This window comes from Theropithecus gelada, chromosome 15 (genome assembly GCF_003255815.1).
Source record: "Theropithecus gelada isolate Dixy chromosome 15, Tgel_1.0, whole genome shotgun sequence".
Lineage (NCBI taxonomy): Eukaryota > Metazoa > Chordata > Mammalia > Primates > Cercopithecidae > Theropithecus > Theropithecus gelada.
This window is the reverse complement of record NC_037683.1, coordinates 33,830,737-33,849,169: the sequence shown is the minus strand read 5'-3', so window position 1 is coordinate 33,849,169 and position 18,433 is coordinate 33,830,737. Positions and strand designations below refer to the sequence as shown.

Genomic DNA, 18,433 nt, shown 5'->3' with positions numbered 1-18,433 from the left:
TGACATCCCAGTCCTATTTTGTTCTTCCTGCTTCCTCAGCAAGAATTTCTCAGATACCAAGTTGCTGAATTGTCCTCACATTCTAATAACATCTAATACAAAACTGGCTCTTGTTTCTCTAGTTTTTCCTTACAATCACCTAGCCTAAACCCAAATCCTTCAATAAGCCCCTCCAGTGCCCTCTGATTGAAAAACCATGTGCTCTTCCTTACTGCAGCAAGATCAATAAACCTACATGTGTTTGACTATAGGTGTGTTCCTGGCAGTCTTTGACTAGTGGGCTTCAATACATCAAATATTTATTGAGCATCTACTATGTGCTAGGTACTGTAGTAGGTGATGGGAGAAAGTAAGGAGTTGATTAAAGATTAGAAAATGGAGGAATCTGGGACAACTCCAGAGCAACTGATGACAAGAAGGGAAAAAGAAATGAGTAACTAACCCAGAGTAGTAGAAGTTGAGCCAACTGTGTACAGGGCATCTGGCCTTCCCTTATCTCCCATTGCAGGTCCCTGCTGAGTAGACACAGACTCTGTACCAAGTGGCATGGAATAGAGGTAGACATCAGTCCCGGGTGGGAACTGTCTTTTAGACTAGGAGCCCTTGACTTGTGTAGCCTTTATCGAAAAATGATGAGTTAGGCCTATTATATTCCTTTGTAGGATGTTGAGCTAAAATTCACATAGGCCGGTTCCCACTGACAGTGAAGTCAAAAGGACTATGAAGCATTGCCCCTCTGTAGAGGGAACTGGGTGGCCATTATGGACTGTCTGCAACTGAAGGAGGAGAAAACAGATCAGCAGACAGGTGAGACTAGAGATCATGTGCAGAGAGCATCAGAGATGTCTTAAGTGAGGTCATGAAGCCCTCAAGAGATAGAGCAGCCTTTTTGTGCAATGATATTCCCATTCACATCTCCATGGAGTCTGAATGAACTTGGGTTCCTTTCTTGAGTTTCATGTGCCCTGTCTTTACAGTTGGTACCCCTTTTGTTGAATTAGCTCTCATTGCCACAATAAGAGCCCTAACCAAGTCAAGAAAGAACAAGAGATCTTTGCTTTTTTGGGGACAGGGTCTCACTCTGTCACCCAGGCTGGAGTTCAGTGGTATAATCATGGCACACTGCACCCTTGAATTCCTGGGTTCATGTGGCCCTCCCACCTCAGCCTCCCAAGTAGCTAGGACTACAGGCACACGCCACCACACTTGGCTACTTTTAAAACATTTTGTAGCGATGGGGTCTTGCTGTGTTGCCCAGGCTGGTCTTAAACTTCTGGCCTCAAGCAAACCTCCCCTCTGTTTCCCAAAGTGCTGGGATTATAGGTGTGAGCCACCACACCCAGCTGAGATTTTTAAACATTACAAGACTAGTAACCTAAAAGAGGAGAATGAAGGGAAGTAGAGTTCACACAGCAGCCTCTGAGTTTAGAGTGGAACCATCCAGGGACCGGAATAGATGATGAAGGCAGGAAGAGGTTGGTGGTGGAACTAGTGACGTGCTAGGTGGTATCAAGCCTTGTTGCTGCCATTGTCTTGCCTTTCAAGATGTAGCTTGGGAGTCAACTCCCTGGGGAAGCCTTCCCTTGCGTCCTCCAGTCTGAGATGAGAACTTTCTTCCCATGTTCTGACAACACCTTGGTTTACCACCTCAAAGCCCTTACCACTCTGCATTCTGATTACTAAAATTGATTCTGTCTGAATGTCCTCCAGCCCGATGGTTCCGAACTGGGGGCAAGTTTGCCCCCTCAAGGGCTACTTTACAATGTCTGGAGGCATTTTGCTTGTCATAACTGGGTGAAGGCAGTTACTGCTGATAAACATCCAACAGCACACAGGATAGCCCTTGACAGCAAAGAATTATCTTGCCAAACATGTTAATAGTGCTGAGTTTCAGAAACCCTGCTCTAGGTCAGTACTATTACTTTTGGTGACAATAGAAATGTTCTGTTATGTGTGCTGTCCAATACAGTAGCTGCTGACTGCATGTGGCTACCATGCCCTTCACATGTGCAAATAAGGAGCTTTTTCTTTTTTTGAGACAGGATCTCACTCTGTTGCCCAGGCTTAGAGTGCAGGGGTATGATCCCGGCCCCACTGCAGACTCGACCTCCAATGCTCAAGCGATCGTCCCAAATCAGCCTCCCAAGTAGCTGGGACTACAGGCACGTGCCACCATGCTTGACTAATTTTATTTTTATTTTTTGTAGAGATGGGGTCTCCCTATGTAGACCAGGCTGGTCTCAATCTTTTGGGCTCAAATAATCCTCCTGCCTCAGCCTCCCAGAGTGCTTTAATTTTTTTGTTTGTATTTAATTTTAACTACAGTCATGTGTCACTTAACAATGGCGACACATTATGAGAAATGCATCATTAGGTGATTTTGTCATTGTGAGACCATCCTAGACTGTACTTAAACCTTGATAGTATAGCCTACTATACACTTAGACTATGCAGCGTAGCCTATCGCTACCAGGCTACAAATCTGAGTAGCATGTTACTGCGCTGAACACTGTCAGCAACTGTAATAAAATGGTAAGCATTTGTGCATCTAAACATATCTCAACCTAGAAGGTACAGTAAAAATACAGTATCATAATTTTATGGAACCACTATCATATATCTGGTCCTTAATTGACGAAAACATCATTATGTGGAGTCTGGCTGTTATTTGAATTTTTTTTTTTCCCTGAAACAAGGTCTTGCTCTGTCACCCAGGCTGAAGTGCAGTGGCTTGATCTCAGCTCACTACAATCTCCACCTCCTGGGTTCAAGCAATTCTCCTACCTCAGCCTCCTGAGTAGCTGGGATTACAGGCACTTACCACTATGCCTGGCTAATTTTTGTATTTTTAGTAGAGACGAGGTTTCATCATGTTGGCCAGGCTGGTCTCGAACCCCTGACCTCAGGTGATCTGCCCGCCTCAGCCTCCCAAAGTGCTGGGATTACAGGTATGAGCCACCACGCTTGGCCTTGTAATTTGAATTTAAATGAGCACTTGTGGCTAGTGGCTACCATGCAGATCAAGCCTCTCCTTCCTACTCCTCCAAGTGGCCTCTCCTGTCTCTCAGCAGCACTTGCTATAGCTACATTTTTACACTTGTGTGAACATTTGATCCTTTATCCCCCTCAGTAGATCGGAAGTTTTCTGTGGGCAGGAAACATGCTAACTTGTTCACCTCTCTATTTTGTTTTTTGTTTTTTTCTTTTTTTGGAGGGATGGATTTTAATCTTTATTTACAGCACACTGCAAGATATGAAATTTCACAAAGAAATAAGAAACCCATTCAGAGGACAAGCTTTATACAGTATATACAGGTTGGAACTGTTCAAGTATAGTTTCAGTGTAAAAAGTGCTACAATACCAAACCATATTTAAAAGAGTTCTTTGTAGAGAAGCGGTAAGACAAACTTATACCAAACGTAGTACACAACAAATTTATGCCTCAGCTACATGATCTAAAAGTTAAAGTTCCCAGGAGTCCCATCCTCAACTTGGAAGGTATAGCCTTCAAAGGTAGTTTCTGGCACCACATTTTCATCTTCCTCTTCCTCTACAGAGAAATCCTTAATAAAGCTTAACAAAGCCTTATACACACTCATTTTCATGGTTTCGTAGAGCTTCAATTTTGTCTAAGCCTCCACATTCTTCAATCATCATACCAAGTTTCTCAGTTTCACTTTGTTTCTCAGCAGCCTAAAAGATATTTGAAATGGCATCCAGGATAAGCAGAATAACCTTGGTATGTTTCGCAGTTGAGAGTTTCATCAGCATGCCACAATGAATGAGGTACACAATCTGTTCAACTGTTTCACCACTGATATAGTTGGTCACAGCTCATGTAGCTTCCTTTTGTGTCCTAAGATCTGACGTAGAACACTGGCAAGGAATAGGACTGATCCATGATTCACAACTTGCTGTATACGGTCCTGACGGCCAGCTGTGATGTTTGACGTTGTCCACGTAGCTTCCTTCCGAGTGTTAGTTTTGGGGTTGGTGAGCAGGCTGGGAAAGACAGCAAGTGCTCCCGCATCGATCACAACCTGAGTGTGCTCATCTGTTCCAGTGACAATATTCCCTATGGCTCTTAGTGCAGGAGTCACAATTGGCAATTCAGAAGCTCCTAGAAGCTTCACAAGTTAGGGCACAACTCCTGTTTCCATGACGATGTCAATTCATTCATTTGGACCATCAGTCAGGTAGGAAATAGTCCAGTAGGTATCTGCTAATACTTCTGGATCATCAAGATGCAGGAGTCGAACTCAGGTAGGAAGAATTTCCTCAACAGCATCTAACACAGGTGCAGGATTCTTGTTGCAGCAAAGATTTGAAAGTGTCCAGGTAAGATTACGTAAGTTACCACATGCTAAAGATGACATATCAGGAACTGCAAGAAGAGCCAACGGTAGGTCAACTGCACCGTACTTAGTAACCAAGTCTTGGAAAACTGAGCTATCACATGCAATGTTTCCTGGAGCCGATACAACTTGTCCACTGATGTGAGCATGGGGAGATGCCAACAGAGAAATGAATGCTAGGATGGCACCTCCAACTATCACAACCTTGGCTTGTTCTGATTCCCAGAAGCAATGTTAGTGAGCGCCCAGGCAGATTCAAACTGAATGGGACTACTCTCAGTTCTGCCCAAGAAAGACACACATTTTGGAATCAAACCAGCCCAGATTAAGTTGTCTTTGCAGCGGGGGTTGGGCAGGGGGGGGCCTGTTTTCCTCTAGAAAGTAGTTTCCTGGCAGCTTGAGTCGCTTGGAGCTGACTTTCCACATTGTTGCTATTTATGCCTTTGACAATGTCATCAACAGACCAATTTACAGTGCCCTGGTTGTTGTGGTTTTTCTGCAGCAGAGAAGTAGCATCATCAGGAAATGAGCTTACATTTCTCCTCTTCAGCATCTGGTCATCCTTAGCTTTCCTCAGCTCCAGATTGACTTCTATTCTGCAACACCTTATTTCTGTACTGTCTTTTCCCTTGTTCTTGAATCTGTAAAGTCAGGCAGCTGGGTTCATCTTTCTATGTTAATGCCTAGTACAGGGCCTAGTACTAGATGGGTTCTCAGTACACATGTGTGAAATGAAAGCATAGCCAAAGGATGAATGGCCAGCCAGGGAGTATGTTAGTGAGAGTTCTCCAGAGAAACAGAAGAAATGGGATATTTTACATATACATATATGCACATAATATACGTATTTTATATACACTATACATATATATGTTATACACACACACACACACATACATACACATATATATATAAAGGGATTTATTTTAAGGAGTTGGCCCATGTGATTGCAGAGGCTGAGAAACCTCCAGATCTGCAGAGTGAGTTACCAAACTAGCAGTGCGAGAGAGCTAATGGTGAGCTTCTAGGCTGAAGACTGACAGGCTTGGGACCCAGAGAGAACCATTGTCCAGTTTGAAGACAGTACTTAGGTAGGAAGAAGTCTCTCTTATTTGGAGGAGGGAGAGCCTTTTGTTCTCTTCAGACCTTCAACTGATTGGATGAGGCCCATCCACATTAGGGAGGGCCACATCTGCTTGACTCAGCCTATGGATTTAAATGCTAATCTCATCCAACAACACACTCACAAAAGCACCCTGAATAATGCTTGACCAAACATCTGGGCACACCATGGCCCAGACAAGTTGACACGAAACTAACCATCACAGGGGGTGACCATTTTCCTTGCTGAGCTTGTGTTTAGGTAAAACTTTATTATAATTAGGCAAATAGTTTAAAGTTTTTTTTCAAAGGACTTACGGATCCTAAATTTCCGTGGGCTTAGCCCTGATCTCTTTCCCTGGAGACAGGAAGGAGCAAAGAAACAGTGTAAATACATCAACCCTGGTTCAGCCCGTGGTGTTCCTCATGGGACACGAATTCCACAGTGGCTGCTGGGGTGATGGGCTGCCATGACCTACTCAGGTATAAAGTGGGAGTGAGAAGACCACCAGGGGCTGGGTGCCATGTCCTTAAAATTCTGGACCATAAAATTCTGGACCATAAAATTCTGGGTCCCCGGTCATTTCTAGATATGGTCATTGCTAACCCTCAAATTGTTGTTTTGCACAAAAGCAAATGTGTTTTCACAAACAAGAGGGTTTGCTATTTCAAAAACTCAAAGACTCTGCCCTTCTAGCTCAGAAAGCTACCATCCTAAGTCCACCTCCCACGCTCACGCTCTTTATGCATGGAACCAAAAGTCTGTGGCACACTCCTGCCACCTGGTGGCAACATATGAAAAGTCATGCGAAGGCTTAACCCTGAGGTTCTGATATGGCCAAAACACAAGACAGAAAGAGCAGGCTTGGAGACTTGCATTAGTGAAACAAAATTATAAGTTAATAGGACCATAAACCTGGAAAGAAATTTAGTGATTACTGAGTTCAACTATGTCAATTTCCAGATGAGGAAACTAAGGTTTAGAGATACTTTGTGACTCACTTGAAGATATTTCAGAGCCACGGCCTCATCTTCTCCCATTAAATGCAATTTCCCCTTTAATCCACCTCTTAAAAAAATGTCCTTACTTCGCGCAACTGAAGTCTTGATTAATTGGCAGAATGGTGAGCAATTAAATATAATTGCAAAATCAACCAAAGGGACCAATTTCTGTTACGACCCCTGTTTTGTAATGAGCAAAGGTCTTTGTACAGACACTTGTTCAGAAGTGACAATTCTGCCAGAGATGGTTTGCAATGAACTTACTCTTTCAATTTGAACAGAGACGGATGTGCATCAGCAAAATCAAGGAAGTGATCACTCCCCTCTACAGGAATGGGATATCACCTTTTCATTTTCACGGATCAAATACAGACTAAATATTGCTGTTTCGCTAGCTGCTGTGCTAGGTGCTGGGAATACAATGAGGAGAAAACCAGAAGAGAGTTTTGCTTTCATGGAGCTCACAGTCTGATAGGGAAGACGGATGAGTTAAAATGCAACTACAGTTATGCATCACATAACGACATTTCAGTCAATCAGGATCTATGTATACAACAATGGTCCCATAAGATGATCATGGAGCTGAAAAAATCCTGTCTAGTGATGGCATAGCTGTTGTAATGTCATTACACAAATGTTTGTGGTGACGTTGCTGTAAACAAATCTACTGTGCTGCCTGTCATATAAAAATGTACAGTAGCCGGGCGCCCTGGCTCACACCTACAATCCTAGCACATTGGGAGGCCAAGGTGGGTAGATCACTTGGGGGCTAGAAGTTCAAGACCACCCTGGCCAACATGATGAAACCCCATCTCTACTAAAAATATAAAAATTATCCAGGAGTGGTGGTGCACACCTATAGTCCTAGCTACTCAGGAGGCTGAGGCACAAGAATCACTTGAACCCAAGGAGGCGAAAGTTGCAGTGAGTCGAGATTGTGCCACTACACTGCAGCCTGGGCAACAGAGTGAGACTTTGTCTCAACAACAACAACAACAAAAGTATAGTAATGTCCTAGGCTTTCACACTCACTCACCACTGACTCACCCAGAGTTGCAAATTCCAGTCCTGCAAACTTTATTTATGGTAAGTTCCCTATATAGCTGTACCATTTTTTATTTTTTATACCACATTTTTACTATACCTTTTCTATGCTTAGATAAGTTAGGTACATACATACTTACCATTGTGTTACAATTACCTACAGTGGTCAGTACAGTAACATCCTATACGGGTTTGCAGCCTAGGGGCAATAGGCTAAACCACGTAGCCTAGGTTTCTAGTAGGCTGTATCATCTAGGTTTGTGTAAATACACTCTAGGAAGTTTGCACAACAATGAAATCACGTAATGACACATTTCTCAGAACGTGTCCCTGTGGTTAAACTATGCATGACTGTGCCGTACAAGGTGGTAATGAGAACACTGTATGTGGGACCAAGGATAAGAGTTGAGCTAGGACTGGAGAAGATAGCTGTCAACAGAAACAGAATCAACTACAGTCCCTGGTACCAGACAGGGAGCAGTGTCTGATGGAGCCAAATTCCAAATGTGGTTGATGCCAGACCAGCCAAGTATATAGTGGCAGCACTGCCAGACTGGAGAGTACAGTGGGAGTGGGCATCAAGAAGACCCATACAGCCCATTAGGCTGCTTGGTTATGGGGGGCTGGCCCCTGGCATGCCACGTGCTGGATGTGGTAGTCACCAGAAATAGAGGGGCAGAAGGAGGCAGTAGCAGAGGCTGGACCGCTGAGTCCCTGCTTGGGGAGTCCCACAGCCTGGCTGAGGAAGACAGTGTTCATGCACACCCCGTTTCTGTCAGGATTGGCCCAGGGACTTGCACTAGGCTGAGCCAGCAGGGAGTGGGGCAGCCGGCACAGGCAGCCTCTGTGTGGTGAGGGTGCCAGCAGGGCCCAGATGGAAACTCTGACTGTGGTGTTAATTCATTCCTCTGTGGTTTTCTGTTCAGGCAAATACCAGTCTCTTGTGGGTTTGTTTAGCTTAAAGCTATTGGCTGTGTGGGGCTAAGGTTCTACATCCTTGATTTCCAAGTCCCTGTTTGGCCAAGTTTAAAGGAAGGGATCATCAAGGTGCTGGCTACTGAGAAGGACATCATAAAGCTTCAGAGAGCAGCTGGGGAAACCCTACTTATTTACCCCCGACCTGAGGTACAACCCAGCCTGGAAATGCATTCTGTCCTGCTCATAATACAACACAAGTGTGTGAGGTTTCAGGGCGGGCCGTGAGCCTGTGTCCTCTAACATGTCTAATGCAACATCTTCTTGGGGGAGAATATTGACTCTTCCAGGTGGAAAGCTGGCCTGGAGCCAGGAAAGGTGGCAGATGGAGCTTGGTTGATTCATGATACCATAGCATCTTGTCCGTTTGTTGGATTGAGTATCCCCTGAAGAATTTTCCACACCCAAACCTGCCCTGGGACATTCAGTTCAACCCTCGGCAGTGAACTTTGGCCCAAATAGCAAGAGATTTGCTTCCACCGAGGCTTGGCCACAGACCAACCATGTGACTCTGAGACAGTTCTCGCTCCGTGACTCAATTTCCTCGGCTACTCTTAACATGATTTTCAACACCGAAAAAATAAGAACTATTGCCGTGGCCAAAAGTAAAAACTAGATATTAGTTATGCTAGATATTAAATGCCATCCAAGAGACAGTAAATGTAATGGCCCCAAAGTGGTTTCAGGTCTCTGAGAGGAATTTACTCCCCAGCTTTGGAGAAGCTAAGTGCTGCCCTTCTATTTCTGTCCTGCATTCGGAAAGTCATAAATAGTTAACAGCTTGAGTCCTTTTTGAAAACCTCCCAGGAGCATCTAAAATTAGACTCTGGGGGCTCCATGCCTATTTCCTCAGGTCCTCCTCTTAATCTTTCAGTATAGGTGGTATTTATTGTTACTGTCACCTATGGATTCACAGAGACAAAAGCAGCGAGGCTGGAAGGCAAAGAGAGGAAGCTTTTCCTGTGGGGAGGGTCTCTTGGGAAGTGGAACCTAGCATCGATACAGGGATGAGACATGTCACCTCTCCTTTCCTTGGTTTCCCTGCTAGTAAAAGGGGAGAGAAGGAGAAGTCTCGCTCCCCAGGGTGCAGTAAGAATCAACCCTCAAGTAGAAAGCTTCAACAGACAAAGCAGAACCTGCCAACAGCCAAATGCTATTATGACAAGTTAAGTCCACACTCATTACATGCCTTTGCAGTACATGTCACCCCTGCCGTTTCCTATCTCCAGGCCCAAGTGGGGCCCTCCTGCCAGTTTTCCAGCCCAGTGGCATGACCGGAGGCTGACTGTCCATCACGAGCTTGATGGACAAGGGGGAGGAACAGCCAAGCCCAGCTCAGCTGCCTGTCTCTTCTTTTCAACCATGCCTCTGCTTCCCTGATGCTTAACAGCAAACAGCACCCCTCTCTGACTCTCAGCCATCCCCTTCAGGCAGGCATCCTTGCAAACAGACCATCAGCCTGGGTTGCTCCAATGGACTTAGAAGGAAGGGTAGGGCAGGAGCATTCCTGGCGGCCTCTGTGGCCTCGGTCCTCTCTCCTAACAATGCACGGTAATTAGCCGCATCTCGGGCCCCCTGACACCCCTTAACCTGGAAAATCAGGCAGACTTGTGCGACAGCAATCAGATCCCAGACACATCCAGCCGTAATGTGATTACGCCATTTACCAAAATGCAAAGAGAGATACTTGAGGCGTTTCTGATTAGGGCTGACATTATCCCTCTGATGGGCCACCGCATTAATCAAAGCTGTTGCTATGACTATGGCGATGGTGGGGAAATAACCCCAGCTTGATTCTGGGCCTACCCAATGCCGCCAAGGAAGAGGTCAGCTTTTGTTAGGGACATAGCAGAAGAATCGCTTCTTCCTGCTTAAGAAGGGCTTTCTATTGAAATCGCACCAGCAGCCAGAAAGACAGGCCTCTGTTTTCTTTCATTACGCTGGGATTTTCTGGTGCCATTGCTCAAGATGACTCGATAGTATTGTTCTGGGAGGGACTGCGATGTGTGTGTGTGTTGGGGGTGGGGATATGGAGGCTGATTTGTGGGGCTGTCAGAGCCTTCTGCTCTCCAGAACTGTATCTTAATTGCTGGGTGGCCCCCTGGGAATCGTGTAGGGCATGAGAACCTGGGGGCGGGGGAGAAGGATGATCTGTGGAAAAGCCCAGCTTTTCCCATGGCATAAACACTCTGGGCTTCTGCTGCTTTCTCCATTCCAGAGCCACTAAAGCATTTGGCAGAGACAAGCTTGCACCACACACCCTATGACAAGGCAGATGGAAAAGCAGGCGGGAATGAAATGGATCTGACAAGCCTGCGTGGAAAACCCCCTGGCCTCTGCTCCGGGCTGTGGAGAACCCATGAACTGCAGGGGAGGGCAGGGAACACCAGGTGATGGGCGCTGGGGACGGGGTCGTCAGAACTCCATGATGGCCAGATAGAGGTAAACTGTTCCCAACACCAAGGCAGCCTTCTCTCAGGTGCAGATACTGAAAGGGAAATTTAGAGGTCAGTGATGTGGCACGGCTTCTCCCCCCAGGCACAGGGATAGAGCAGTGTAGAAGAATCAAGGAATCTGGTTCTAGTTCAAGTCCTTTCTAGAATTTTCTCTGAGCCTTGGTTTCCCCGTCATCAGAGTGGGGACAACGAAATCTACTCTGCTGTCCTCATAGGGGCGTAAAGGTCGGTCAGACCACTTCCTTTGGGGGAAAGTGATTTGTAAACTCTGGAGCGCAGATATTCAAACTTGGCTGCATTTGGGAGTCACCTGAAGAAGTTTTTGAAGTTCTGAAGCCGGGGCCCCAGCATCAGACATTCTGGTTTCATTGGTCAGAGAGGCGTCAGGGCATGGGGATGTTTCAAAGCTGCAGGGGATCCTCATGCACAGCCCAGGTTGAGAACCACTGCTCGCGAGTGCTATAGGGAGCCATGCCCTGCCTTTGAGCCTCATTTCCTATATCTTTTAATGGGAATAAAAATTTTTTAAAGTAAAAGGCTTTCATGAGAATAAAAGGAGAAAAAATGTATGTGAAAATGCAAAAAGTCGTATATCCTGGATTCCTAATTAATGTTCAGTTCCCTCATTAGAGGCCATTGCCTCTGTTTCAGGGGAGTCTCATCCCCAGGGTGAGACCCTGGACAGCACCTTCCCCCTTAGCTGTGTGATTGTGTTCAACTTACTGAATAGCAGCAAGCATTTACAGCACCTGAAGCCTTTCACATGCTTGATCTCACTTAATTATAGCAATAACCTGGGGAGGCGGGCATAGATCATTGTTACCACCCTGTGAAGCAACATCATAGGTGACTCAGGCAGTCAGTGGTGGAGCTGGGATTTCAGCCCAAATTTGTCTTGTTCCGAAAGCGGAGTTCTTTCCATGACCTACTTGGTTAGAACTGACCTGAGTCAATTTTGTCATTCACTATGTAGATGCAAGAGGTCTTGGGGCCGTAGGTCTCTGCATGTTGTAATGAAAGCAGGTGTCAGATAGAATTCTGCCGTACAGACTTTCATTTATTAGCAAAGCAGGTGCAAAAACAGGCATGTGGCTTGCTCTGTGAGCTCAATGACATCCCGAATCATTGTCCTTTTAGGTGCCCCAGTAGCTCCTTGCATGAAAGCCTCACTCAGGGCAGAGGTGACATTTTTCAGCACCAGGATTCAGCTAACCTTGTCATTGAGTCATGAGAAAAAAATTAGCTGATAATCAGCCTAACAAACACAGAATCCATTGGAGTCATAAACTTATGGCACTGTTCCATTTAATAAACACAGGGAGACCAGTCAGAAGGCTACCAGAACAGTCTAGCCCAGAGTTGACAAAGGCCTTTCCCAATGGCTATGGGGAGGTAGGAAAGGGGTAGGATCATTCACTGAGTCAACCAAATATGTCGAGCACCGTACTAGTTTCCTAAAACAAAGTACCAAAATGAAGTACCACAAAATGGGTGCTTTACAACAGAAATTTATTTTCTTATTCTGGAGGCCAGAAGTCAGAAATTAGGGTGTCAGAAGGGCCATGCTCCCTCTGACACGTCTAGGGAAGGATCCTTTCTCACCTCTCTCCTGGCTTTTGGTGGGTGCAGCAATCCTTAGTGTTCCTTGGCTCATTGCTGTCATCCAATCTCTGTCTCTGCCATCACATTACATGGCTTTCTCCCTGTGCATGTCTGCACCTCTGCATCTCTTCCCCTTCTAATAAGGACACCAGTCATATTGGATTTAGGGCCTGTCCTAATTCAATATGATCTTAACTAATTATATCTGCAAAACCCTATTTTCAAATAAGGTCACATTCTGAGGTTCTGCAAAGACATAAGTTTGGGGGGACATTATTCAACCCAGTATAGGCACCTACATTATGCCAAGTGCTGTGAAGAAAGAAGATAAATGTGAATAACCATTTTTCCGTACTTCAGTTGCTCAGCCCCCAGGGAGGGAGACAAGCAGGTTGGTGCCTACTCTGAGAGCAGTAAACACACGTTGCTGGTACAGGACAGATGAAGCATCTCACCCCAAATTAACAGGGTCATGGAAGCAACCTCTGAGCTGAGTTCTGAAGGCCTGGCAGGAGGTAGCCAGGGCAAGGAGGGCAGAAAGGCAACAGAGGCAGAGGGAGCGACATGTAGGTCCAAGGGTCTGGTTGTACAGGGAGCAGGATGAGTGCATTGAGGCAAGAATGTGGGGTCTGAGATGGACAAGTGGTGATGTGTGAAGCCAAACTGTTAAGCAAGGGCAGGTCAGGAAGCAACTCATGTGCCAGTCTAAGAATTTTTTCTGTGGACCACAGGGAGCCATTGGCATAGTTTAAGCAAGGCAGGAATGTAGTCATATTTGCATGTTAGAACAATCACTCTGAAGCAATGAAAAGGGTAAACTGGAAAGGTTAAGAGTGGCAATGGGAAATGTCAGTAAAAGGCAATAAATAATAAGGTCCTGGCATATGGCCGCAACCATGAGGATGGGGAGAAGGGAATTGATTTAATATTTACTCAATACGAGGGAATCAGCAGAGTTTGTGGATAAATCAGATGGTGGGCATGAAAAAGGAGTCAATAATAACATCCAAGCTGCTCTGCACTAGGTTTTGTTGAGCTCAGGTCCTGAGGTCATCCGTGAGATATCTGGAAGTGATCAGGACAGAATGCTGGAGAACTTCAACATTTCAGAAGCAGGAGGAGAAAACCCAGCTAGTAAATAATTCAGAGGAAAAAAAAAAAAAAGTCGTGTGACAGGAGAAATGGAGTTATACACAGGGAGCATTAAGCAGAGAGCCACTGGGACCCAGGTGGAATTAGCACCCAAGTAATAATGTCAGCCCAGTGAGGTGACTCCCAGGGAAGGAAGAACTCTGGGAAGCTTAGAGACCCAGAAAGAAGGCAGAGTAGGGACAAAGACCACATGTCTTTATAGTAGGCAAATTTCCCAACTTCCTATTAAGCCTGGATGTCGCCAAGAACAGTGGGGTCCAGTTCAGTTAACAGGGGTGACCAATGGTCAGGTTTGCCCAAGTCTGTTCCAGTGGAACCCTGAGGGCCTAACGTCCTGAGAAACCTTTCTGTCCTGGGAAAACCAGGACACTTGGTCACCCTGATTAACAAACACTTCCTGAGCGTCTGCTACATGCCACATGCTATATTGGATGATATCAAGATTAACAGTGCACAGAGCAGGCCCTTTTGCAGCCCACAGCCTGGTAGGGGGAAATAATGGATTACAAGCTCCCAAAACCTGTAGAAGAATAGGTTGAGATTCCTCTCCTTCACTGCCAAGGGCAAGTTAAAGGAAAATGGTTTGGATATAACTTAGCCAGGGATGAAAAAATGCTGTCTTAACAAAATAAGGCTGTGGTGCAAGTTCATAAGTGTATGTTAATAGGAGAAATATTAATTTCTTATATCAAATTGAGAAGGGCAGAAGTTATGCTTATTCTGGTTTTTTTTTTCTATAATAAAAGAAATGTGAGTTTTCAAGATAGTTTTGCTAAAAGGAGAAATAATTTCTCTTGTAAAGCTAAGTACAGTTTGGGGCCAGAAGGAAGGGAAGATGTCCACACAGGATAAAATGTGCTTGATTTTAGATGCTGCAGGAAAGAACTAGTTACAACTCAAAAAGAAAAACCCTATTGGGCCCTCTTTGGTCCCCATGCCTAGATAATTTTCCTAGGGCTGCTGTAACAAATTACCACAATCTACGTGGCTTAAAATAACAGAAATTTATTCTCTCACAGTTCTGGAAGACAGAAGTCTAAAATCAAGGTATCTGCAGAACTGCACTCCCTCTGGAGGCTCCAGGGAGATTCTGTTCCTTGTCTTTCCAGTGTCTGGTGGCTACTGATGTCACTTGGCATTCCTTGACTTGTAGCTGCATCAACTTCAATTTCTGCCCCCATCTTTGATTAACCTTCTTCCAAATATTTCTTTATGTGTCCTCTTCAGTTTGTCTAATCTCCCTCTGCCTGACTCTTATAAAGGCATCTGTCATAAACTCAGTGTAAGTTGAGGAGCGTACCGAATGCATATCACTTTCACACTTAAAGTTGAAAAATCAAATGTAGAGAGATGTCATCAAGATTGCTTACTTGAGGTGCTCTGCACTCACCTCCTCCGCAAGGAAGGATGAAAACAACAAATAGATAACCACATGTCAAATAAAATGTCTAAAGGAGAACACCAGAATTCAGCAAGGAAATTACAAATACCTTTTGAGACAGAAATTCAGGACAGCAACATGAACAGGGAAGTACAGCACCCAGCCAGGTTCAGCTCAGGGCCAAAAGGAACTCTCCAGTGTGGGGGAAAGGTAAGCAGGAAGTCTCCAGCAGTCCACATTCTCACTTCACATGCCTGCAATCTTAGTTACACGAAAGCCCTATCACCTTCACAGGCCCTAAGCCCAGTGTAAGGAGAGGGCCTGGAATCAACATGATTGCATTATTCCAGAGACCAAATTCACACAGAATCACCCTCTACTCCCCAGAACCCAGGCTGCTGCAGCACAACACAATTTTGAGAGCAGAGCCACCACCAGAGTGCACTCTGCCCTGAGGATCAATAGTCTCTGCATTTCTCCATCCCTGGAGCTCCACTGATATCCCACCACATTTACCCAGAGGGCTGCAGAGTCAAAAGACCAGCTGAAATTATCAGTGTAGCCATATTCCTGGCACCAGACCCCACGCAGTACCCTACATCTTGGGGAACAGGCAGTTCAGCACAGTTAAGGAGCTACCCTCAGGAGAGAGGGAGCTGATGTACACACTCTCCAGAACCTGACAGCCATTTACCCAAGGCCCATTGCCATCAACCCTGCTCTCTCCAGCATCAAAGCTGCCAAGGACCCATGTATAACCACCAGGAGCCCAAGGACTGGCCTGCCCAGGACCTGCTGCTGCTGGTAACCACGCCCTCTTTAACAGGGAAACCACCATGTGCAAGTGAATGCCCCCCAAGGGCTCAAGGACTGGCCTCCCCAGTGTTCCCATGCCCACCAAAGCCATAGCAAAGCTTCCACAAACAACCATAACCTAAGCTGCTGAGGCACTTGCAGACACTGCTGACATTGATTATAGCCAAAGAAATTATACAGAGACTGTACTACTACACCCACCCAGAACCAAAGCCAAAGCCCCCTATACAATCAATACGATAGGACATATCTACAGAAAAAAAGGTCTTACCCTACAAAAGCTACTCCATAATATTGGAAGAACCAAATGTTCCACCAAATGTCAGATATTAATGGAACACAGAAAACTTGAAAAACCAAGGAAGCATGACATCTCTAAAGAAACACAATAATTCTCCAGTAACAGACCACAAAGAAAAGGAAACCAATGAATGCCTAGAAAGGAACTCAAAATAATGACCTTAAGGAAACTCAGTGAGATACAAGAGAACACAGATAGACAATTCAACAAAATCAGAAAAACAACTCATGATCTAAATTTTAAATTCAATAGAGATAAATATCATTTAAAAATGAGCCAAACGAAAGCTTTGGAACTGAAGAACTTAATGAACAAAATTAAAAATATAACTGTCAGCTTTAACAATAGACTGGATCAAGCAAAAGTTAAAATTTCTGAACTTGAAAGCAGGTCTTTTGAAATAACATCGCCAGAAAAAAAATAAGGAATAAAAAAGAATGAAGAAAGCCTACAGGGCATATGGTATCCTATTAAGCAAAAAAAAAAAAAGAAAGAAAGAAAACAAATTATGAGATTTCAAGAAGACATAAGAAAACACATAGAAAACCTATTTAAGTAAATAATACCTGAAAATTTCCCAAGTCTTGGGAAATATCAGGAGATGCAGATACAGAAAGCTCAAAAGATTCCTAAGTGGATTCAACCCAAAAAGTTCCCCTCAAGGCACATTACAGCCAAACTGTCAAAAGTTAAAGAGAGAATTCTAAAAACAGCAATAGAAAAGTATCAAGTCACATATAGGGCAGCCCACATCAGACTAACAGCAAGTTTCTCAGCAGAAACCTTACAGGTCAAAAAAGAATAAGATGATGTGTTCAAAGTGCTAGATTAAAAAAAGAAAAAAAAAAAAAACCTAACAGCCAAGAATACTATACACAGCAAAAGTATCCTTCATAAATAAAGGAGAAATAAAATCTTTCAGAAAAACAAGCAAAACTGAGGGAATTGATCACCATTAGTCTTGTCATGCAAGAAATGTGTAAAAGCTGGGCATGGTGGATCATGCCTGTAATCTTAGCACTTTGAGAGGCCAAGGCAATAGTATTACCTGAGCCCAGGCATTTGAGGCCAGTCTGGAAAACAAAATGAGATCCCCATCTCTATTAAAACAAAACAAAACAAAACAAAAACCTAGCCATGATGGTGTGTACCCGTGGTCCCAGCTACTCCCAAGGTTGAAGTGGGAGGATCATTTGAGCCCAGGCAGTTAAGGCTGCAGTGAGCCATGATCATGCCTCTGCACTCCAGACTGGGTAACAGAGTGAGACCATGTCTGAAGGAAAAAACGTGTAAGAGAGTTGTGCATCTGGAAGTGAAAAAGCAATAGCTACCATCATGAAAACATGTGACTCCCAGGTGGTCAAGTGGTTAGCATAAAAATAAAAACACAAGAAACTATAAAACCCACTGGTGGAACAGATAAACAAATGATAAAGAGAATGAAATCAAATGACACCACTACAGAAAACCACAACATGGCAGAAATAATAAAAGGAAAAAAAGAACAAAGGGTATACAAAACAACCAGAAAACAACAAAATGATAAGAGTAAGTCCTCACCTATCAATAATAACTTTGAATGTAAATGGTTTAAGTTCCTCAATTAAAAGATATGTTCAAGGCCACCCTTATGGTCAAGAAAAAAAATATATATATATACATTTATACATTGGCTGAATAAATTTTAAAAAAAGAAACAACCAAAAAAAAAGGACCAACTGTGTGCTGCCTACAAGAAACTCACTTCAACTGTAAAGAAAAACATGGACTGAAGGTGAAGGGATGGAAAAAGATATTCCAAGCAACATAAATGAAAAGTGAGCAAAAGAGGCTATATTTATATTAGATAAAATAGACTTTAAGCCTAAAGAAACACATAAGGAAACAAAGAAGGTCATTACATAATGATAAAGAGATCAATTCAGCAAGAAAATGTGACAACTCTAAATATATACGTACCCAATACCAGAGCACCTAGATATATAAAGCAAGTATTATTAGAGCTAAAAGGAGAGACAAACCCCTGTACAACAAGAATTGGAAACTTCAATGCACCCTGTCAGCACTGGACAGATCATCTGCACAGAATATCAACAAAGGAATATTGAATTTAAACTGCACTATAGACCAACTGGACCTAACAAACATTTACAGAACATTTTATCCAACAGGTGCAGAATACACATTTTTCTCATCAGCATATGAAACATTCTTTAGGATAGACCATATGTTAAACTACAAAACAAA

At 44.1% G+C, this 18,433-nt stretch overlaps 1 pseudogene across 1 annotated transcript; it reads right to left on the bottom strand.

The window, feature by feature from the left end:
- Positions 1-3,456: 3,456 nt before the first annotated feature.
- On the bottom strand, positions 3,457-5,014 carry LOC112608111 (annotated as a pseudogene). The gene has a single exon (XR_003115945.1). The product of XR_003115945.1 is annotated as an importin subunit alpha-1 pseudogene (transcript).
- Positions 5,015-18,433: the final 13,419 nt, after the last annotated feature.